General features: G+C 47.8%; 13 non-coding genes across 13 annotated transcripts; all 13 read right to left on the bottom strand.

Annotated features, from left to right (window-relative positions):
- Positions 1–202: 202 nt before the first annotated feature.
- Positions 203–284, bottom strand: Trnas-gcu. The gene has a single exon. It is a non-coding gene; the product is annotated as a tRNA-Ser (tRNA).
- Positions 285–1,120: 836 nt separating this feature from the next.
- Positions 1,121–1,202, bottom strand: Trnas-gcu. The gene has a single exon. It is a non-coding gene; the product is annotated as a tRNA-Ser (tRNA).
- Positions 1,203–2,041: 839 nt separating this feature from the next.
- Positions 2,042–2,123, bottom strand: Trnas-gcu. The gene has a single exon. It is a non-coding gene; the product is annotated as a tRNA-Ser (tRNA).
- Positions 2,124–2,962: 839 nt separating this feature from the next.
- Trnas-gcu lies at positions 2,963–3,044 on the bottom strand. The gene has a single exon. It is a non-coding gene; the product is annotated as a tRNA-Ser (tRNA).
- Positions 3,045–3,883: 839 nt separating this feature from the next.
- Positions 3,884–3,965, bottom strand: Trnas-gcu. The gene has a single exon. It is a non-coding gene; the product is annotated as a tRNA-Ser (tRNA).
- Positions 3,966–4,804: 839 nt separating this feature from the next.
- Trnas-gcu lies at positions 4,805–4,886 on the bottom strand. The gene has a single exon. It is a non-coding gene; the product is annotated as a tRNA-Ser (tRNA).
- An 836-nt stretch (positions 4,887–5,722) lies between these two features.
- Trnas-gcu lies at positions 5,723–5,804 on the bottom strand. The gene has a single exon. It is a non-coding gene; the product is annotated as a tRNA-Ser (tRNA).
- An 839-nt stretch (positions 5,805–6,643) lies between these two features.
- Trnas-gcu lies at positions 6,644–6,725 on the bottom strand. Its single transcript has one exon. It is a non-coding gene; the product is annotated as a tRNA-Ser (tRNA).
- An 839-nt stretch (positions 6,726–7,564) lies between these two features.
- On the bottom strand, positions 7,565–7,646 carry Trnas-gcu. Its single transcript has one exon. It is a non-coding gene; the product is annotated as a tRNA-Ser (tRNA).
- Positions 7,647–8,485: 839 nt separating this feature from the next.
- Trnas-gcu lies at positions 8,486–8,567 on the bottom strand. Its single transcript has one exon. It is a non-coding gene; the product is annotated as a tRNA-Ser (tRNA).
- An 839-nt stretch (positions 8,568–9,406) lies between these two features.
- On the bottom strand, positions 9,407–9,488 carry Trnas-gcu. The gene has a single exon. It is a non-coding gene; the product is annotated as a tRNA-Ser (tRNA).
- An 839-nt stretch (positions 9,489–10,327) lies between these two features.
- On the bottom strand, positions 10,328–10,409 carry Trnas-gcu. Its single transcript has one exon. It is a non-coding gene; the product is annotated as a tRNA-Ser (tRNA).
- An 839-nt stretch (positions 10,410–11,248) lies between these two features.
- Trnas-gcu lies at positions 11,249–11,330 on the bottom strand. Its single transcript has one exon. It is a non-coding gene; the product is annotated as a tRNA-Ser (tRNA).
- Between the last annotated feature and the right edge of the window lie 10,923 nt (positions 11,331–22,253).

The following is a 22,253-nucleotide window of genomic DNA, read 5'->3' as shown; positions in this document are numbered from 1 at the left end:
TTGATTGGTTTGTAGATCTCGAAATGATGTTTAATTCGAAGGGCATACGCTATGGAATGTTGTGCGCTTTCATCTGGTAGGCAGTTTTGTCTCGTATTTCATACACACGCTATCTGCCACGTACACGCGTCGTTGTTACTACTGAGTGGCGTTTCGCACGGAGAAGGAGTGACCGCAAACGCGTGCTTCACGTAAAATTCATCGACGAGGATGGGATTCGAACCCACGCGTGCAGAGCACATTGGATTAGCAGTCCAACGCCTTAACCACTCGGCCACCTCGTCTGCTGGTACAACAGCTGTGTCTTGGGCTAGTGCTTGCCGAAAGAAGACATTTGTCGATTCGAAAACGCATTCAAAACATCGTACTGGGCCGGTGTTAACGTCTTATGCCAAGCTGCAGTGCAGCCGACCAAGCTCCCACTCGCGAATCGTTTAATGACAGCATCCGTCCACGTCGATATCCGATCGGGGCAAAATCACCGGCCCACCTATTTACCGCAGGAATAAGCATTGTATCGACATGCAGTGTCGTCTAATGCAAATGAGAAAGGTGCTGTGCATTCTTTTCCACGACTTACTGCAACGAAACGTACAGCTCGATACGCTACACTGATATTGCTTGCAAGGTTTTGACGTTCCCCCTAGCCCAAGATTGTCCTGCTGTTTGCGATGGAGCTTGGTGTTTGGTCGGCCACTAGCGACGGATGGCTGCAAAGTCAAGTCTCTCCAGTAGGCCCTGCCAAATCGCTTCTGTAGATGGCGGCCTCACTTGAAACTAACTGTCGGAAGGCGACAGTTGTGCTACAGATGGATTATTATAGGCTCGATACGTTAAAATGACTGCGACAGGTATGCACTTAAATATAAATAAGAGCTCGTCGTTCGCAAATACCAACATACTCTTAGCTGCAGCCGAAATTTGATTGGTTTGTAGATCTCGAAATGATGTTTAATTCGAAGGGCATACGCTATGGAATGTTGTGCGCTTTCATCTGGTAGGCAGATTTGTCTCGTATTTCATACACACGCTATCTGCCACGTACACGCGTCGTTGTTACTACTGAGTGGCGTTTCGCACGGAGGAGTGACCGCAAACGCGTGCTTCACGTAAAATTCATCGACGAGGATGGGATTCGAACCCACGCGTGCAGAGCACATTGGATTAGCAGTCCAACGCCTTAACCACTCGGCCACCTCGTCTGCTGGTACAACAGCTGTGTCTTGGGCTAGTGCTTGCGGAAAGAAGACATTTGTCGATTCGAAAACGCATTCAAAACATCGTACTGGGCCGGTGTTAACGTCTTATGCCAAGCTGCAGTGCAGCCGACCAAGCTCCCACTCGCGAATCGTTTAATGACAGCATCCGTCCACGTCGATATCCGATCGGGGCAAAATCACCGGCCCACCTATTTACCGCAGGAATAAGCATTGTATCGACATGCAGTGTCGTCTAATGCAAATGAGAAAGGTGCTGTGCATTCTTTTCCACGACTTACTGCAACGAAACGTACAGCTCGATACGCTACACTGATATTGCTTGCAAGGTTTTGACGTTCCCCCTAGCCCAAGATTGTCCTGCTGTTTGCGATGGAGCTTGGTGTTTGGTCGGCCACTAGCGACGGATGGCTGCAAAGTCAAGTCTCTCCAGTAGGCCCTGCCAAATCGCTTCTCTAGATGGCGGCCTCACTTGAAACTATCTGTCGGAAGGCGACAGTTGTGCTACAGATGGATTATTATAGGCTCGATACGTTAAAATGACTGCGACAGGTATGCACTTAAATATAAATAAGAGCTCGTCGTTCGCAAATACCAACATACTCTTAGCTGCACCCGAAATTTGATTGGTTTGTAGATCTCGAAATGATGTTTAATTCGAAGGGCATACGCTATGGAATGTTGTGCGCTTTCATCTGGTAGGCAGTTTTGTCTCGTATTTCATACACACGCTATCTGCCACGTACACGCGTCGTTGTTACTACTGAGTGGCGTTTCGCACGGAGGAGGAGTGACCGCAAACGCGTGCTTCACGTAAAGTTCATCGACGAGGATGGGATTCGAACCCACGCGTGCAGAGCACATTGGATTAGCAGTCCAACGCCTTAACCACTCGGCCACCTCGTCTGCTGGTACAACAGCTGTGTCTTGGGCTAGTGCTTGCGGAAAGAAGACATTTGTCGATTCGAAAACGCATTCAAAACATTGTACTGGGCCGGTGTTAACGTCTTATGCCAAGCTGCAGTGCAGCCGACCAAGCTCCCACTCGCGAATCGTTTAGTGACAGCATCCGTCCACGTCGATATCCGATCGGGGCAAAATCACCGGCCCACCTATTTACCGCAGGAATAAGCATTGTATCGACATGCAGTGTCGTCTAATGCAAATGAGAAAGGTGCTGTGCATTCTTTTCCACGACTTACTGCAACGAAACGTACAGCTCGATACGCTACACTGATATTGCTTGCAAGGTTTTGACGTTCCCCCTAGCCCAAGATTGTCCTGCTGTTTGCGATGGAGCTTGGTGTTTGGTCGGCCACTAGCGACGGATGGCTGCAAAGTCAAGTCTCTCCAGTAGGCCCTGCCAAATCGCTTCTGTAGATGGCGGCCTCACTTGAAACTAACTGTCGGAAGGCGACAGTTGTGCTACAGATGGATTATTATAGGCTCGATACGTTAAAATGACTGCGAAAGGTATGCACTTAAATATAAATAAGAGCTCGTCGTTCGCAAATACCAACATACTCTTAGCTGCAGCCGAAATTTGATTGGTTTGTAGATCTCGAAATGATGTTTAATTCGAAGGGCATACGCTATGGAATGTTGTGCGCTTTCATCTGGTAGGCAGTTTTGTCTCGTATTTCATACACACGCTATCTGCCACGTACACGCGTCGTTGTTACTACTGAGTGGCGTTTCGCACGGAGAAGGAGTGACCGCAAACGCGTGCTTCACGTAAAGTTCATCGACGAGGATGGGATTCGAACCCACGCGTGCAGAGCACATTGGATTAGCAGTCCAACGCCTTAACCACTCGGCCACCTCGTCTGCTGGTACAACAGCTGTGTCTTGGGCTAGTGCTTCCGGAAAGAAGACATTTGTCGATTCGAAAACGCATTCAAAACATTGTACTGGGCCGGTGTTAACGTCTTATGCCAAGCTGCAGTGCAGCCGACCAAGCTCCCACTCGCGAATCGTTTAGTGACAGCATCCGTCCACGTCGATATCCGATCGGGGCAAAATCACCGGCCCACCTATTTACCGCAGGAATAAGCATTGTATCGACATGCAGTGTCGTCTAATGCAAATGAGAAAGGTGCTGTGCATTCTTTTCCACGACTTACTGCAACGAAACGTACAGCTCGATACGCTACACTGATATTGCTTGCAAGGTTTTGACGTTCCCCCTAGCCCAAGATTGTCCTGCTGTTTGCGATGGAGCTTGGTGTTTGGTCGGCCACTAGCGACGGATGGCTGCAAAGTCAAGTCTCTCCAGTAGGCCCTGCCAAATCGCTTCTGTAGATGGCGGCCTCACTTGAAACTAACTGTCGGAAGGCGACAGTTGTGCTACAGATGGATTATTATAGGCTCGATACGTTAAAATGACTGCGAAAGGTATGCACTTAAATATAAATAAGAGCTCGTCGTTCGCAAATACCAACATACTCTTAGCTGCAGCCGAAATTTGATTGGTTTGTAGATCTCGAAATGATGTTTAATTCGAAGGGCATACGCTATGGAATGTTGTGCGCTTTCATCTGGTAGGCAGTTTTGTCTCGTATTTCATACACACGCTATCTGCCACGTACACGCGTCGTTGTTACTACTGAGTGGCGTTTCGCACGGAGAAGGAGTGACCGCAAACGCGTGCTTCACGTAAAGTTCATCGACGAGGATGGGATTCGAACCCACGCGTGCAGAGCACATTGGATTAGCAGTCCAACGCCTTAACCACTCGGCCACCTCGTCTGCTGGTACAACAGCTGTGTCTTGGGCTAGTGCTTCCGGAAAGAAGACATTTGTCGATTCGAAAACGCATTCAAAACATTGTACTGGGCCGGTGTTAACGTCTTATGCCAAGCTGCAGTGCAGCCGACCAAGCTCCCACTCGCGAATCGTTTAGTGACAGCATCCGTCCACGTCGATATCCGATCGGGGCAAAATCACCGGCCCACCTATTTACCGCAGGAATAAGCATTGTATCGACATGCAGTGTCGTCTAATGCAAATGAGAAAGGTGCTGTGCATTCTTTTCCACGACTTACTGCAACGAAACGTACAGCTCGATACGCTACACTGATATTGCTTGCAAGGTTTTGACGTTCCCCCTAGCCCAAGATTGTCCTGCTGTTTGCGATGGAGCTTGGTGTTTGGTCGGCCACTAGCGACGGATGGATGCAAAGTCAAGTCTCTCCAGTAGGCCCTGCCAAATCGCTTCTGTAGATGGCGGCCTCACTTGAAACTAACTGTCGGAAGGCGACAGTTGTGCTACAGATGGATTATTATGGGCTCGATACGTTAAAATGACTGCGACAGGTATGCACTTAAATATAAATAAGAGCTCGTCGTTCGCAAATACCAACATACTCTTAGCTGCAGCCGAAATTTGATTGGTTTGTAGATCTCGAAATGATGTTTAATTCGAAGGGCATACGCTATGGAATGTTGTGCGCTTTCATCTGGTAGGCAGTTTTGTCTCGTATTTCATACACACGCTATCTGCCACGTACACGCGTCGTTGTTACTACTGAGTGGCGTTTCGCACGGAGAAGGAGTGACCGCAAACGCGTGCTTCACGTAAAATTCATCGACGAGGATGGGATTCGAACCCACGCGTGCAGAGCACATTGGATTAGCAGTCCAACGCCTTAACCACTCGGCCACCTCGTCTGCTGGTACAACAGCTGTGTCTTGGGCTAGTGCTTGCCGAAAGAAGACATTTGTCGATTCGAAAACGCATTCAAAACATCGTACTGGGCCGGTGTTAACGTCTTATGCCAAGCTGCAGTGCAGCCGACCAAGCTCCCACTCGCGAATCGTTTAATGACAGCATCCGTCCACGTCGATATCCGATCGGGGCAAAATCACCGGCCCACCTATTTACCGCAGGAATAAGCATTGTATCGACATGCAGTGTCGTCTAATGCAAATGAGAAAGGTGCTGTGCATTCTTTTCCACGACTTACTGCAACGAAACGTACAGCTCGATACGCTACACTGATATTGCTTGCAAGGTTTTGACGTTCCCCCTAGCCCAAGATTGTCCTGCTGTTTGCGATGGAGCTTGGTGTTTGGTCGGCCACTAGCGACGGATGGCTGCAAAGTCAAGTCTCTCCAGTAGGCCCTGCCAAATCGCTTCTGTAGATGGCGGCCTCACTTGAAACTAACTGTCGGAAGGCGACAGTTGTGCTACAGATGGATTATTATAGGCTCGATACGTTAAAATGACTGCGACAGGTATGCACTTAAATATAAATAAGAGCTCGTCGTTCGCAAATACCAACATACTCTTAGCTGCAGCCGAAATTTGATTGGTTTGTAGATCTCGAAATGATGTTTAATTCGAAGGGCATACGCTATGGAATGTTGTGCGCTTTCATCTGGTAGGCAGTTTTGTCTCGTATTTCATACACACGCTATCTGCCACGTACACGCGTCGTTGTTACTACTGAGTGGCGTTTCGCACGGAGGAGTGACCGCAAACGCGTGCTTCACGTAAAATTCATCGACGAGGATGGGATTCGAACCCACGCGTGCAGAGCACATTGGATTAGCAGTCCAACGCCTTAACCACTCGGCCACCTCGTCTGCTGGTACAACAGCTGTGTCTTGGGCTAGTGCTTGCGGAAAGAAGACATTTGTCGATTCGAAAACGCATTCAAAACATCGTACTGGGCCGGTGTTAACGTCTTATGCCAAGCTGCAGTGCAGCCGACCAAGCTCCCACTCGCGAATCGTTTAATGACAGCATCCGTCCACGTCGATATCCGATCGGGGCAAAATCACCGGCCCACCTATTTACCGCAGGAATAAGCATTGTATCGACATGCAGTGTCGTCTAATGCAAATGAGAAAGGTGCTGTGCATTCTTTTCCACGACTTACTGCAACGAAACGTACAGCTCGATACGCTACACTGATATTGCTTGCAAGGTTTTGACGTTCCCCCTAGCCCAAGATTGTCCTGCTGTTTGCGATGGAGCTTGGTGTTTGGTCGGCCACTAGCGACGGATGGCTGCAAAGTCAAGTCTCTCCAGTAGGCCCTGCCAAATCGCTTCTCTAGATGGCGGCCTCACTTGAAACTATCTGTCGGAAGGCGACAGTTGTGCTACAGATGGATTATTATAGGCTCGATACGTTAAAATGACTGCGACAGGTATGCACTTAAATATAAATAAGAGCTCGTCGTTCGCAAATACCAACATACTCTTAGCTGCACCCGAAATTTGATTGGTTTGTAGATCTCGAAATGATGTTTAATTCGAAGGGCATACGCTATGGAATGTTGTGCGCTTTCATCTGGTAGGCAGTTTTGTCTCGTATTTCATACACACGCTATCTGCCACGTACACGCGTCGTTGTTACTACTGAGTGGCGTTTCGCACGGAGGAGGAGTGACCGCAAACGCGTGCTTCACGTAAAGTTCATCGACGAGGATGGGATTCGAACCCACGCGTGCAGAGCACATTGGATTAGCAGTCCAACGCCTTAACCACTCGGCCACCTCGTCTGCTGGTACAACAGCTGTGTCTTGGGCTAGTGCTTGGGGAAAGAAGACATTTGTCGATTCGAAAACGCATTCAAAACATTGTACTGGGCCGGTGTTAACGTCTTATGCCAAGCTGCAGTGCAGCCGACCAAGCTCCCACTCGCGAATCGTTTAGTGACAGCATCCGTCCACGTCGATATCCGATCGGGGCAAAATCACCGGCCCACCTATTTACCGCAGGAATAAGCATTGTATCGACATGCAGTGTCGTCTAATGCAAATGAGAAAGGTGCTGTGCATTCTTTTCCACGACTTACTGCAACGAAACGTACAGCTCGATACGCTACACTGATATTGCTTGCAAGGTTTTGACGTTCCCCCTAGCCCAAGATTGTCCTGCTGTTTGCGATGGAGCTTGGTGTTTGGTCGGCCACTAGCGACGGATGGCTGCAAAGTCAAGTCTCTCCAGTAGGCCCTGCCAAATCGCTTCTGTAGATGGCGGCCTCACTTGAAACTAACTGTCGGAAGGCGACAGTTGTGCTACAGATGGATTATTATAGGCTCGATACGTTAAAATGACTGCGACAGGTATGCACTTAAATATAAATAAGAGCTCGTCGTTCGCAAATACCAACATACTCTTAGCTGCAGCCGAAATTTGATTGGTTTGTAGATCTCGAAATGATGTTTAATTCGAAGGGCATACGCTATGGAATGTTGTGCGCTTTCATCTGGTAGGCAGTTTTGTCTCGTATTTCATACACACGCTACCTGCCACGTACACGCGTCGTTGTTACTACTGAGTGGCGTTTCGCACGGAGAAGGATTGACCGCAAACGCGTGCTTCACGTAAAATTCATCGACGAGGATGGGATTCGAACCCACGCGTGCAGAGCAAATTGGATTAGCAGTCCAACGCCTTAACCACTCGGCCACCTCGTCTGCTGGTACAACAGCTGTGTCTTGGGCTAGTGCTTGCGGAAAGAAGACATTTGTCGATTCGAAAACGCATTCAAAACATCGTACTGGGCCGGTGATAACGTCTTATGCCAAGCTGCAGTGCAGCCGACCAAGCTCCCACTCGCGAATCGTTTAATGACAGCATCCGTCCACGTCGATATCCGATCGGGGCAAAATCACCGGCCCACCTATTTACCGCAGGAATAAGCATTGTATCGACATGCAGTGTCGTCTAATGCAAATGAGAAAGGTGCTGTGCATTCTTTTCCACGACTTACTGCAACGAAACGTACAGCTCGATACGCTACACTGATATTGCTTGCAAGGTTTTGACGTTCCCCCTAGCCCAAGATTGTCCTGCTGTTTGCGATGGAGCTTGGTGTTTGGTCGGCCACTAGCGACGGATGGCTGCAAAGTCAAGTCTCTCCAGTAGGCCCTGCCAAATCGCTTCTGTAGATGGCGGCCTCACTTGAAACTAACTGTCGGAAGGCGACAGTTGTGCTACAGATGGATTATTATAGGCTCGATACGTTAAAATGACTGCGACAGGTATGCACTTAAATATAAATAAGAGCTCGTCGTTCGCAAATACCAACATACTCTTAGCTGCAGCCGAAATTTGATTGGTTTGTAGATCTCGAAATGATGTTTAATTCGAAGGGCATACGCTATGGAATGTTGTGCGCTTTCATCTGGTAGGCAGTTTTGTCTCGTATTTCATACACACGATACCTGCCACGTACACGCGTCGTTGTTACTACTGAGTGGCGTTTCGCACGGAGAAGGATTGACCGCAAACGCGTGCTTCACGTAAAATTCATCGACGAGGATGGGATTCGAACCCACGCGTGCAGAGCACATTGGATTAGCAGTCCAACGCCTTAACCACTCGGCCACCTCGTCTGCTGGTACAACAGCTGTGTCTTGGGCTAGTGCTTGCGGAAAGAAGACATTTGTCGATTCGAAAACGCATTCAAAACATCGTACTGGGCCGGTGATAACGTCTTATGCCAAGCTGCAGTGCAGCCGACCAAGCTCCCACTCGCGAATCGTTTAATGACAGCATCCGTCCACGTCGATATCCGATCGGGGCAAAATCACCGGCCCACCTATTTACCGCAGGAATAAGCATTGTATCGACATGCAGTGTCGTCTAATGCAAATGAGAAAGGTGCTGTGCATTCTTTTCCACGACTTACTGCAACGAAACGTACAGCTCGATACGCTACACTGATATTGCTTGCAAGGTTTTGACGTTCCCCCTAGCCCAAGATTGTCCTGCTGTTTGCGATGGAGCTTGGTGTTTGGTCGGCCACTAGCGACGGATGGCTGCAAAGTCAAGTCTCTCCAGTAGGCCCTGCCAAATCGCTTCTGTAGATGGCGGCCTCACTTGAAACTAACTGTCGGAAGGCGACAGTTGTGCTACAGATGGATTATTATAGGCTCGATACGTTAAAATGACTGCGACAGGTATGCACTTAAATATAAATAAGAGCTCGTCGTTCGCAAATACCAACATACTCTTAGCTGCAGCCGAAATTTGATTGGTTTGTAGATCTCGAAATGATGTTTAATTCGAAGGGCATACGCTATGGAATGTTGTGCGCTTTCATCTGGTAGGCAGTTTTGTCTCGTATTTCATACACACGCTACCTGCCACGTACACGCGTCGTTGTTACTACTGAGTGGCGTTTCGCACGGAGAAGGATTGACCGCAAACGCGTGCTTCACGTAAAATTCATCGACGAGGATGGGATTCGAACCCACGCGTGCAGAGCAAATTGGATTAGCAGTCCAACGCCTTAACCACTCGGCCACCTCGTCTGCTGGTACAACAGCTGTGTCTTGGGCTAGTGCTTGCGGAAAGAAGACATTTGTCGATTCGAAAACGCATTCAAAACATCGTACTGGGCCGGTGATAACGTCTTATGCCAAGCTGCAGTGCAGCCGACCAAGCTCCCACTCGCGAATCGTTTAATGACAGCATCCGTCCACGTCGATATCCGATCGGGGCAAAATCACCGGCCCACCTATTTACCGCAGGAATAAGCATTGTATCGACATGCAGTGTCGTCTAATGCAAATGAGAAAGGTGCTGTGCATTCTTTTCCACGACTTACTGCAACGAAACGTACAGCTCGATACGCTACACTGATATTGCTTGCAAGGTTTTGACGTTCCCCCTAGCCCAAGATTGTCCTGCTGTTTGCGATGGAGCTTGGTGTTTGGTCGGCCACTAGCGACGGATGGCTGCAAAGTCAAGTCTCTCCAGTAGGCCCTGCCAAATCGCTTCTGTAGATGGCGGCCTCACTTGAAACTAACTGTCGGAAGGCGACAGTTGTGCTACAGATGGATTATTATAGGCTCGATACGTTAAAATGACTGCGACAGGTATGCACTTAAATATAAATAAGAGCTCGTCGTTCGCAAATACCAACATACTCTTAGCTGCAGCCGAAATTTGATTGGTTTGTAGATCTCGAAATGATGTTTAATTCGAAGGGCATACGCTATGGAATGTTGTGCGCTTTCATCTGGTAGGCAGTTTTGTCTCGTATTTCATACACACGCTACCTGCCACGTACACGCGTCGTTGTTACTACTGAGTGGCGTTTCGCACGGAGAAGGATTGACCGCAAACGCGTGCTTCACGTAAAATTCATCGACGAGGATGGGATTCGAACCCACGCGTGCAGAGCACATTGGATTAGCAGTCCAACGCCTTAACCACTCGGCCACCTCGTCTGCTGGTACAACAGCTGTGTCTTGGGCTAGTGCTTGCGGAAAGAAGACATTTGTCGATTCGAAAACGCATTCAAAACATCGTACTGGGCCGGTGTTAACGTCTTATGCCAAGCTGCAGTGCAGCCGACCAAGCTCCCACTCGCGAATCGTTTAATGACAGCATCCGTCCACGTCGATATCCGATCGGGGCAAAATCACCGGCCCACCTATTTACCGCAGGAATAAGCATTGTATCGACATGCAGTGTCGTCTAATGCAAATGAGAAAGGTGCTGTGCATTCTTTTCCACGACTTACTGCAACGAAACGTACAGCTCGATACGCTACACTGATATTGCTTGCAAGGTTTTGACGTTCCCCCTAGCCCAAGATTGTCCTGCTGTTTGCGATGGAGCTTGGTGTTTGGTCAGCCACTAGCGACGGATGGCTGCAAAGTCAAGTCTCTCCAGTAGGCCCTGCCAAATCGCTTCTGTAGATGGCGGCCTCACTTGAAACTAACTGTCGGTGGGCGACAGTTGTGCTACAGATGGATTATTATAGGCTCGATACGTTAAAATGACTGCGACAGGTATGCACTTAAATATAAATAAGAGCTCGTCGTTCGCAAATACCAACATACTCTTAGCTGCAGCCGAAATTTCATTGGTTTGTAGATCTCGAAATGATGTTTAATTCGAAGGGCATACGCTATGGAATGTTGTGCGCTTTCATCTGGTTGGCAGTTTTGTCTCGTATTTCATACACACGCTATCTGCCACGTACACGCGTCGTTGTTACTACTGAGTGGCGTTTCGCACGGAGAAGGAGTGACCGCAAACGCGTGCTTCACGTAAAATTCATCGACGAGGATGGGATTCGAACCCACGCGTGCAGAGCACATTGGATTAGCAGTCCAACGCCTTAACCACTCGGCCACCTCGTCTGCTGGTACAACAGCTGTGTCTTGGGCTAGTGCTTGCGGAAAGAAGACATTTGTCGATTCGAAAACGCATTCAAAACATCGTACTGGGCCGGTGTTAACGTCTTATGCCAAGCTGCAGTGCAGCCGACCAAGCTCCCACTCGCGAATCGTTTAATGACAGCATCCGTCCACGTCGATATCCGATCGGGGCAAAATCACCGGCCCACCTATTTACCGCAGGAATAAGCATTGTATCGACATGCAGTGTCGTCTAATGCAAATGAGAAAGGTGCTGTGCATTCTTTTCCACGACTTACTGCAACGAAACGTACAGCTCGATACGCTACACTGATATTGCTTGCAAGGTTTTGACGTTCCCCCTAGCCCAAGATTGTCCTGCTGTTTGCGATGGAGCTTGGTGTTTGGTCAGCCACTAGCGACGGATGGCTGCAAAGTCAAGTCTCTCCAGTAGGCCCTGCCAAATCGCTTCTGTAGATGGCGGCCTCACTTGAAACTAACTGTCGGTGGGCGACAGTTGTGCTACAGATGGATTATTATAGGCTCGATACGTTAAAATGACTGCGACAGGTATGCACTTAAATATAAATAAGAGCTCGTCGTTCGCAAATACCAACATACTCTTAGCTGCAGCCGAAATTTCATTGGTTTGTAGATCTCGAAATGATGTTTAATTCGAAGGGCATACGCTATGGAATGTTGTGCGCTTTCATCTGGTAGGCAGTTTTGTCTCGTATTTCATACACACGCTATCTGCCACGTATACGCGTCGTTGTTACCACTGAGTGGCGTTTCGCACGGAGAAGGAGTGACCGCAAACGCGTGCTTCACGTAAAATTCATCGACGAGGTTGGGATTCGAACCCACGCGTGCAGAGCACATTGGATTAGCAGTCCAACGCCTTAACCACTTTTTTTTTTTTTTTTTTTTTTATTTTTACTGCGCGAATCGACGGTATCTCGTAAGGACAGAAAGAGCAGCAGCTGCCGCCGAGCCCAGGCGCCGTGCCTAACACGCAGAAGGTCCCCGGTTGGATTGCGGGCGGAAAGCCGTTTTCGTCGCACTCAGCAAGACACTTGCTACGATCTCTACTGTGACCATTTAAATCAAACGTTCCATCAGCAGGGTGCACATGGCTCAAATGAAACATGAAACGGTTTCAGAACTGGTTGTCGGATTTTAGCGCTGACTTGGAGGCCTGGAAATGCGCGAAACAGCCGCCGCCATGCGATTTGTTGCCACACCGTTGTACAAAACGCAAGGGCTCGTCCGGGATTTGAACCCGGGACCTCCTGCACCCGAAGCAGGAATCATACCCCTTTTTTTTTTTTCTTTTTTTTTTAAATCTCCACCTGGACAGGGACTTGAACCCTGGACCCTTAGCTTAAACGCCTAATGCTCTACCGACTTTTTTTTTTATTTTTCTTTTCATGCCCCCGGTGAGGCTCGAACTCACAACCCCGGCATTGCTCACGGCTACTGCCTTATAAGTACCGTGCGCTAACCAATTGCGCCACTTTTTTTTTTTTTTTTTTTAACCATTTTTTTTTTTTTTTTTTTGGAGACCGATGCCTTATCCATTTTTTTTTTTTTTTTGTTCGAAGTCCGACGCCTTATCCATTTTTTTTATGCTTTATCCATTTTTTTTCTTTTTGTATTTCTTTCACTGTGTTGACCCAGTGCAGCTCGGGGGAGGCGCGTTGGGCAGGGGTCGAAATCCGAGGCCTGGCCATGACGTCTCCTCCTCCCTGCACTGAAGCACAGTGGCACCAATACGTAGTAATTTCCCTTGGTTCAGAGTCTTATGATACTTATATGTGGACACGGGGCTTGTGATGCAGTGTCTATCCAAACAGGTAAAAGCTTGGCAGGAAAGCAAAATAAGTAAGAGCTAGCGAGAATGTCTTCCCTATCGTGAAGTGAGATCAGTATGCCCCTATACCGGTGCCATTAATGTAACTGGCGCAGGAGCGATCAAGAGAAGTGGAAACTTAACCAATCCCCTGCTTTTCGAAGACAATACTAAGCATATTCGCAAAGTCCCTCTTAAGATGTGGGAAAGATTGTTGCGTCCAGTACTCATGAAGCATGTAACCAATAAACGAAATAAAATCGGAAATACCATCACCATCAACCACTGCAAAAATGTAACGGCCAAGAAGTCACATAATGGTATTGTTCTTTGTCCCGGGATAAAAAACCGTGTCCGGCCAGCAGAGAATATCAGTTGTAAATGCCGATTCCGAGCTCCTGGTGAGTAACGCCAATCGTCGGCGCAGCCAGTACCACATGCGAAGACGGTCAGCGCAGGTAAATCGGTGTTGGAGTGTATCAACACAACCACACGTTTGACAAAGCGGAGAGACACTTAAACCTATGCGATGAAGTCGTTCATTCGTAGGAATCAGCTGGTGAACTACCTTATACCATAGGGAGGCAACAGGTGCTGAATGAACGGGTAAGCTAATATTCGTCCATATGTGACGCCAATTAAAACGGGGATATTGCAAAACAATCGGGATGGAAGAAGAAGACCTGTGCCATTTGTCAAGCAGTGTTCGCATAGTAAAAACAGGACGACGTTGGAAGTGGAGATCCAGATAACTAATCTCAATGTAGAAGTCCCGAACATGCCGTAGCTTCGCATTTAGAGGCCCTACGTTAATAGGCGGTGACAAGCTCGCAGGACGAACGACATGGAATAATCGCGAAGTAACAGTCGGGGACTCAGAAAATAAAAGATGGAGGGTGCGCTTAACATAAAGGGCCGCAGCCTTGACACGGACATCGGTGAACGACAAGCCGCCCGCAAGACGCGGCTTCGTAAGAACATCACAACGTAATTTAAAAATGTGCCCCCGCCAAATATATCTGTTGATAAGCTGGACCATTTTTGCACCCTGCATTCTTGGAAGCGGAAACAACTGAGCAACGTAAAATACTTTACATAAAACATAAGTGTCTAATACACGCTTTTTTTGCAGTAGCGGTATCGAACGCCATGAGTGTTCGAATAAAACACCTTGAAGCTTGGAAATGGCCACTTGCCAATTTTTTGCAGCCATACGAAGAGGACACCGTTCAAGATAGATGCCTAAATGTGTGTGGTGTTCAACAGCCGTAACCCACGGAACAACCACATTTTCAAAGCCCCGCAAATTCAGAAGTTTGCTTTTACGGGGGTTGAGACGAGAGCCGGAGGCCGCAGAAAATTTATCTAGTTCCATTTTCAACTGCGGCACTTCGGCGGCGGAACGAAGCAAAACAACCAAATCATCAGCATAAGCTGTTGCTGTCAGGGTAACCCCAGAAATCGTAAGACCACGAAGTGTCGAGTTGAGACGAGAGAGAAGTGGTTGAAGGGAGAGAGCATAAAGGGTCATGGATAAAGGGCTACCTTGCGGGACGCCACGTTTAATATCAATGACCTTCGTTAGCTGGCCATTAATGTCAATCTTAGCAGAAATGCCAGTCGTCATATTCTTAAGTACCAGCAGCGCCTTTTCATTAAAACCGAGTCGGCGCAGCAGAAGCTCTAAAAACGAATGGGACACACGATCAAAAGCCTTACTAAAATCAACAAATAAAAGCGCACAGGAAATATTGGTGACAGCGACAATCGACACGACATCACGATACCCCGCCAGAGGAGTCAATATGGAGCGCCCTGGAAAGCAGCTTTGACAAGGAGTTATCACAGGTGCAAGCAAGAGGGATAGACGTGCATTAACAGCCCTAGCAGCCGTCTTATAATCAAAATTTAAAAGGGTTAAAGGACGAAAGTCACTAGCTGTCTTCAAACCAGCAGATTTTGGTATCAGGACAACCGTACCTCTCTTGAAATCGGCTGGAATTGTGCCACCATTCAAGATTTCATTTACAATATCCGTAAAAACAGGCCCTATAATAGTCCAAAAGCGAACAAAAAATTCCTTAGGAAGGCCATCCGGACCAGGAGATTTGTGAGATGGTGAACAAGCAATGAAAGCTGAAATTTCGTCTGCAGTAAAAGGAGCTAAAAATTCCACATTATGGTCCTCTGTTAAAACTGATGGGATAGCAGTTAAAATCTCATCAACATCAAGCGGATCAGAATCAGCCACAGCATATAAGGTCTCATAGTAGCAGGTAAGTTCATGGGTTATTTGATTCTGTAAGGTAAGCCGGCAACCATCAGCTGCCATAAGGCCGTCAATCAATACACGTCGACGGTTCTTGTGGTGACGAAACAGGTGGTACATGGAAGTCATTTCATGTGCTAAGGTGGACGGCGGTTCAGATTTAATCTTCAATCCTTCCATCTGAAGCCGTTTAATACTAAGGAGCTTGGCTTTAATTTTCCGAATCTCAGAAAGGTGGGCACCTGTCATTCGAGAAGTATCATAAAGTTCGCGAAGCACCGAATAATAATACTCAAAAGTCAGTTTCAGATCTCGCGCTCTATTATAACTGTAGGACATTAAAGTGCGACGTAGTTTTGGCTTCGCACAGTGGATCCACCAGTGAAGCTTAGACGGATAGTATCGCAGAGAACGTAAACACATGTCCCACGCCGTCTGTATTAGAGGTTCGATGTCAGGGTCATCGAGCAAGGAGACATTTAATTTCCACAGCGGCCGATAAAGTTTAAGAGGCTGACGCTCCAAATTAATTATAACCGCAAGGGCACAATGATCCGTAAAACTGGCTGGAATAACATCTACATTTAAAACAGAAACACTAAGGGGATCAGAAATATACAATCGGTCCAGTCGACTACTTGACGTGGCAGTAAAAAATGTAAATTTAACTAAAGTGGGGTGTTTAACCTCCCACGCATCGCGTAGTCGTAGTTGACGTACAAGAGAATGTAGCTCGAAACAATAATTAAAATGAGGCGATTGGTCCTTAGCTTGTAATACACAATTAAAATCACCCCCCAATATCAAAGTCGCAGGATTTTTGCGTAAAAGATAAATCAGATCCTCTTTATAAAAACGAGACCTTTCCTGCCGTTTGCTGGAACCAGAGGGGGCGTAAATATTAACCAAGGTTGTGTCAAATAACCGACAACCAATACCCCTTCCCGAGTCTAAGAGCTCAATTTCGGTAACGGGGATACCGTCACGAATTAGTAAGGCAGTACCTGTGGAAAACTCAGGCGCAAAATTTAGAATAGTGCGAAAGCCAGGAACAAACAGGTGTGCAACGGAGACTTCCTGCAGGAAAACAACATCAGCTGCAGAGTCATAAATGAACTGCTGCAGAGACGCTAACTTCAGAGCAGATTGAATGCTGTTTATATTTAAGGTAATAAACGTGTACGCCTGCAACATCAACAAAACAAAAGGGAAAATGAACCCTAATTACACCACATTAGAAGCAACGACATCCAGATCATCAACATCAGACATGGCAGAGGGTGATTGCCCGGAATCAACGGAATCAGAGTCATCCTTTGCATGCTTGTGTTTTTTCCGCACCGCGTGAAGATTGGGGGGCACTTTCACCCGACGGCGTATCTGATGCACACCAGATTCAAGAGCAGGTGGAGTGGGGGGTTCGAGATCAGGCACGTCAACCAAGGCATCCGAAGGATTAGCAGGGTGAGAGGAATCAGAAGAAGGAGCAAGCAAGGGGAAAACTGCATCAGGAACATCGGCACCGGCATCAGAAGGTGTAGGTATTGGAAGTGTAGGAGGTGGAGAGATAGGGTTGGAATCCGCTGAAGCGGAGCGCGCAGTTCTAGAAGCGATTTTCCGACAAACAGCTGTCTGCACCGAAGTGTCGTCAACATGTGGTGATGCCTGTGTCGGGGGGGATGTCAACACCACCTCGACCGAATGTTGGGGCTCTTGCGCCGACGGCGTGGCAGCAAGTTTGACGTCATCAGGCAAAGCAGGAGACACAGTGGGAACAGAATCCAAAACAAGCATGGGAGATTCCGGAAGTCTCTCGTCAGATCCGCAAACCGGCTGCGAAACAGCAGCTTCGTCATCAGTGCTACCGGTATCACTAGCACGACGGCGTTTGTTATTGGAAACAGACGGGATCGGTGTAGAAGCAGCCGATACATCTGGGCGAGTGGGTAACGGGGGAAAACCTGCATCAGAGGAAGGTGTCACCCGTTGTGAAGAATCTACTGCAGGAGGCTGACACGAGACAGTGGAGGAAGCTGCTGGCACAAGATCGGCAACCGTTAATTTGCGGCGTTGTGCTAGCCCATTTTTAAGCACAAACACCCGCTTAGGGCAATTAGCACGAACATGACCATTTTCATTACATAGAAAACACGTACCAACTTGCCCCTCATAAGTAAGATGAACACGATAACCACATACAACCAGATGGGACGGTATGTTCGACTTAATATGCATTTCAACCGATCTGACACCATTATAACATTGCAGCTTATGTTGTGCAGACCAACGTTCATTTCGAATTGACCGAACGGTACCATAACCAAGCAAAGCTTCCTTGAGGTAACTGTTTTCAACTTCAGGGGGTAAATTATAAACCCGAACTGTGGTATACGTAATTTCAGCATTTGAAACAGTAACACTGCTAACAGAACCATCTCTATGACGGAACGACACTTGTTCACCATGTTTAAGTAAAATCTTATCTAGCAAAACCGGGTTCAACAATTTCACAAAAAAGCAGTAAAGTTCTGTGTCAAAATACGCCGTATGTACCTGGTCCGATGTAATGCCAATCGTATCCACAATCCATTCGTGAATTTCCAACGAAGTTGGTTGAACATTCCTGGTAGCCTTGTTAAACTGAAAACTGAGAGTACACTTCCGCGGAAACAACCGGGAAGCCATAACACTTAATTAATGCGGCAAGAGCCGCTATACAACACAAGACACAACACAAACACTAAGGCGACGAAACAACGAAGAAAAGAAGACAAAGAAACGTCACACACAGAAAGTAAATAGTCACAACCCGAGGGAAACGGCGGATCGAATACACAGCACGTGCGATCGCTGTCGCGTCTCAAGCGGAACTGTGCCACTCGGCCACCTCGTCTGCTGGTACAACAGCTGTGTCTTGGGCTAGTGCTTGCGGAAAGAAGACATTTGTCGATTCGAAAACGCATTCAAAACATCGTACTGGGCCGGTGTTAACGTCTTATGCCAAGCTGCAGTGCAGCCGACCAAGCTCCCACTCGCGAATCGTTTAATGACAGCATCCGTCCACGTCGATATCCGATCGGGGCAAAATCACCGGCCCACCTATTTACCGCAGGAATAAGCATTGTATCGACATGCAGTGTCGTCTAATGCAAATGAGAAAGGTGCTGTGCATTCTTTTCCACGACTTACTGCAACGAAACGTACAGCTCGATACGCTACACTGATATTGCTTGCAAGGTTTTGACGTTCCCCCTAGCCCAAGATTGTCCTGCTGTTTGCGATGGAGCTTGGTGTTTGGTCGGCCACTAGCGACGGATGGCTGCAGAGTCAAGTCTCTCCAGTAGGCCCTGCCAAATCGCTTCTGTAGATGGCGGCCTCATTTGAAACTAACTGTCGGAAGGCGACAGTTGTGCTACAGATGGATTATTATAGGCTCGATACGTTAAAATGACTGCGACAGGTATGCACTTAAATATAAATAAGAGCTCGTCGTTCGCAAATACCAACATACTCTTAGCTGCAGCCGAAATTTCATTGGTTTGTAGATCTCGAAATGATGTTTAATTCGAAGGGCATACGCTATGGAATGTTGTGCGCTTTCATCTGGTAGGCAGTTTTGTCTCGTATTTCATACACACGCTATCTGCCACGTATACGCGTCGTTGTTACTACTGAGTGGCGTTTCGCACGGAGAAGGAGTGACCGCAAACGCGTGCTTCACGTAAAATTCATCGACGAGGATGGGATTCGAACCCACGCGTGCAGAGCACATTGGATTAGCAGTCCAACGCCTTAACCACTTTTTTTTTTTGTTTCTTTTTTTTATTTTTTTTTTCTTTTTCCCTTTTTTTCTTATATTTTTTTTTTAATTTTTTTTCTTTTTTATTTTTTTATTTTTTTGTTTTTTTATGGATTTCTACCCCTTTTTTTCTTTTTTTTTTACCCCCTTGTTGAACCACTTTCTTCCCTTAAGAAGCCCCTTAGGAAAATGGAACTAAAAAAATAAATAAATAAAAAAAATAAAACAACCTAAGTGCCACCGCCACTTGTCATCCTATAACAAAAAAAATTTGATCCACTTCAGGCGTTAGCTCCTGAGTAAACCCACCCCAGAGAGCTGCCTATAGACCAGGGGAAGTATGGGAATCAAGGTTAGGGCTATCCGTTGCCACTTTTTTTTATATGATTACATTGAGGGAGCGTGTACAAATGAGAATTCTAGTAACTAAGTGTTACAAGTAAGTGTTACAACAACAAAGGTGGCATAAAAGAGTAATCAAAAAAATAAAATATAAACCACTGTTGTAATTCTAACTAAAAGGTTCTTCAATAATGTAACTGGTTCCACTTGGAGCCTTGGCATCGTTATCTGAAATCTCCAATAGCGCCTTTGAAGGGCATCTGCAACGGAGGCATTCTGCTTCGCTAGTGCCTCAAGGAAAACAGTATCCTTGCAGCAGCTTGTCTCTTCCTTTGGTCATGGCTGGCAAGGCAGAGCCGTTAGTGTGATGCGGCACAGCACCTTAACCACAGCCTGGCACTCCCCAGCTGAGTGGGGGGTTAACGAAAACGCTGCGTAAATAATTTGCGAAGAGCGTACGGTATTTCGGTGTGCGTTCGAGGGCGTTGTGAGCATTTTGTAGGAACCACCAGTAATCAAGCTGCTCTTTCTCTCCGTCGCTAAAGATGTAGGCGACGGTAAGTCCTTTGAACCATGTAAGCGCATGATATTTTGCAGCCGGAAAGTAAGTTTCATCGGGACAGAGTAGGGTCTGCGGGTCAATCATATCAGGTGTGACCCGGAGGTAACAAGCCAATATCTTCTGCGTTAGTCGCCAAACTCCGGACGATGATGCGCAAGTAAAACGATGTTCATCGGTATCCAAAAGGTGACAATCTGGGCAATAAGGGGAGTCTGCCAGTCCAATAGTGTGAAGTCGCTGGCGTGTGGCATATTTTTTGTTGGCGATCTGATACCACTTCGAACGCACCGTGGATGACAGAAAGTGGTGGTGTATCGTTTTCCACACTCTTGGCCAGTGAACCGTAGGGTACTTGTTTTCCACCACGTTATGGTGAACAGCCCGCAGAAGGTTGGTATAAAAATCTTTCGCCTTTGGTGGACGTGTGGCGGAGAGGTTCAAGCTGACATAGCTGTAATCAAGAATGAAGGTCGACACGTGGGAGAGCTGTGGTGCGACGTGCGCAACCGACACCGGCGGGACGTTAGAGGCTGGCATCAGAACCTGCAGTAAACGACCCGTGAGAGAGGCATATTGACTTTTCCATCGTTTCCTCATGTTGCTCATGTAAAGAGCAGCTGCTCTCGCCCTGACGTTGACCAATCCCAGCCCTCCTTTGTGCACTGGGAGGGTAAGAGTGTCATATCGTACTTTAAAGATATGACCTGCGGAAACGTAGTAACTGAAGGCCGCCTGAAGCCGGCGACCTATCTGCAGCGGTAGTGGGAGGACCTGTGCCACGTGGTTGAGTTTTGATGCCACGTAGAGGTTCAGGTATTCAACACGTTGTAGCAGATTCAAGTCCCGGAGTAGGTTCTGTCGCACCATTGCGCGTATGATCTGTAATAACCGTCGGTAGTTTGCTGCAGCTGTTTTACGTACATCTTTCTTGAACATGATTCCCAAATATCGCAGATCAGAAACTGGTGGGAGGGGAGCGAGGGCTTCCGGTCCGAGACCACGCCCAATGTCCAACGCCGCCGACTTGTTGATGTTCAGAAGACTGCCTGCGGCCTGTCCGTATCGCTCAATCCAGGTTAGTACGCTTTGAACTTCGTCATTGGAACGAACCAGCAGTAGCAGGTCGTCAGCGTATGTCCTATAGCGAAAGGTGACGTCCCGCAGCGTGATACCAGATAGGCGGTGGTTAAGGCCCCCAAGGAGTGGCTCGAGTGCGATTGCATAAAGGTAGGTTGAAAGGGGACAACCCTGTCGTAGAGACCTCTTAATGGGTACTGGTCCTACCGTCCTTCCATTGACCTGAACGTGTGAGCTGGCTGCGGTCCAAAGACGCCGTAGGGTGTCGATGAGGCCCGGGGGGAATCCCATAAAGTCCATCACTCGTAGGAGGAAGTTGTGGTGCACTGTATCAAAGGCGCGGTGGAAATCGACGGAGACGATCGCCGCTCTCAGACGGCACGCAGAAGCGATCGCTATTAAGTCCCTGCAGTCACCGGTGGCCATGTGTATGTTGGCTTCTCCCCCCTGCGACGTCTGTTCTGGAGCGAGGATCATCGGCAAAGTCGTCTTAATACGGCTCACCATAATCCTGGTGAAAATCTTGTAATCGGCGTTCAACATTGTAAGCGGCCGATAGTCGTTAATCGATAGCCCTCCACCTGGCTTGTGTACTGGTATGAGGAGACCTTCTACAAACGCTGGCGGCACAACACAGTCTGCAGACATAAGTTCGCGGAACATTATAACCCAGCGAGGCATCATGATGTCACGGAAAGTCCGGTAGAATTCGATGGGCAATCCATCAGGTCCAGGAGATTTATTGGCCGCACCTTTGTCCACGGCGTCTTCGACTTCTTCGAGTGAGATTTCCTCTGTTAGTGCATTCACGGTAGCCTCGTCGATAGTACGGGTTATCTGCTGTAACACTTCAGTAGTGGCCTCGTCAATGACGGTTCTTTCCTTGTAAAGATGACGAAAATGATCCTCCACCGCCTTTACTATGGTTGCTTGGGTCGTACATAAGCGACCGTCGTGTGTCCTGAGTTGTGTGATTAAATGTTGACGTTGTCGGCGCTTATCCGCCACAACGTGGTGCATAGTGG

This window comes from Schistocerca piceifrons, chromosome 2, assembly GCF_021461385.2.
Source record: "Schistocerca piceifrons isolate TAMUIC-IGC-003096 chromosome 2, iqSchPice1.1, whole genome shotgun sequence".
NCBI lineage: Eukaryota > Metazoa > Arthropoda > Insecta > Orthoptera > Acrididae > Schistocerca > Schistocerca piceifrons.
This window is presented reverse-complemented; position numbering and strand designations above follow the sequence as displayed.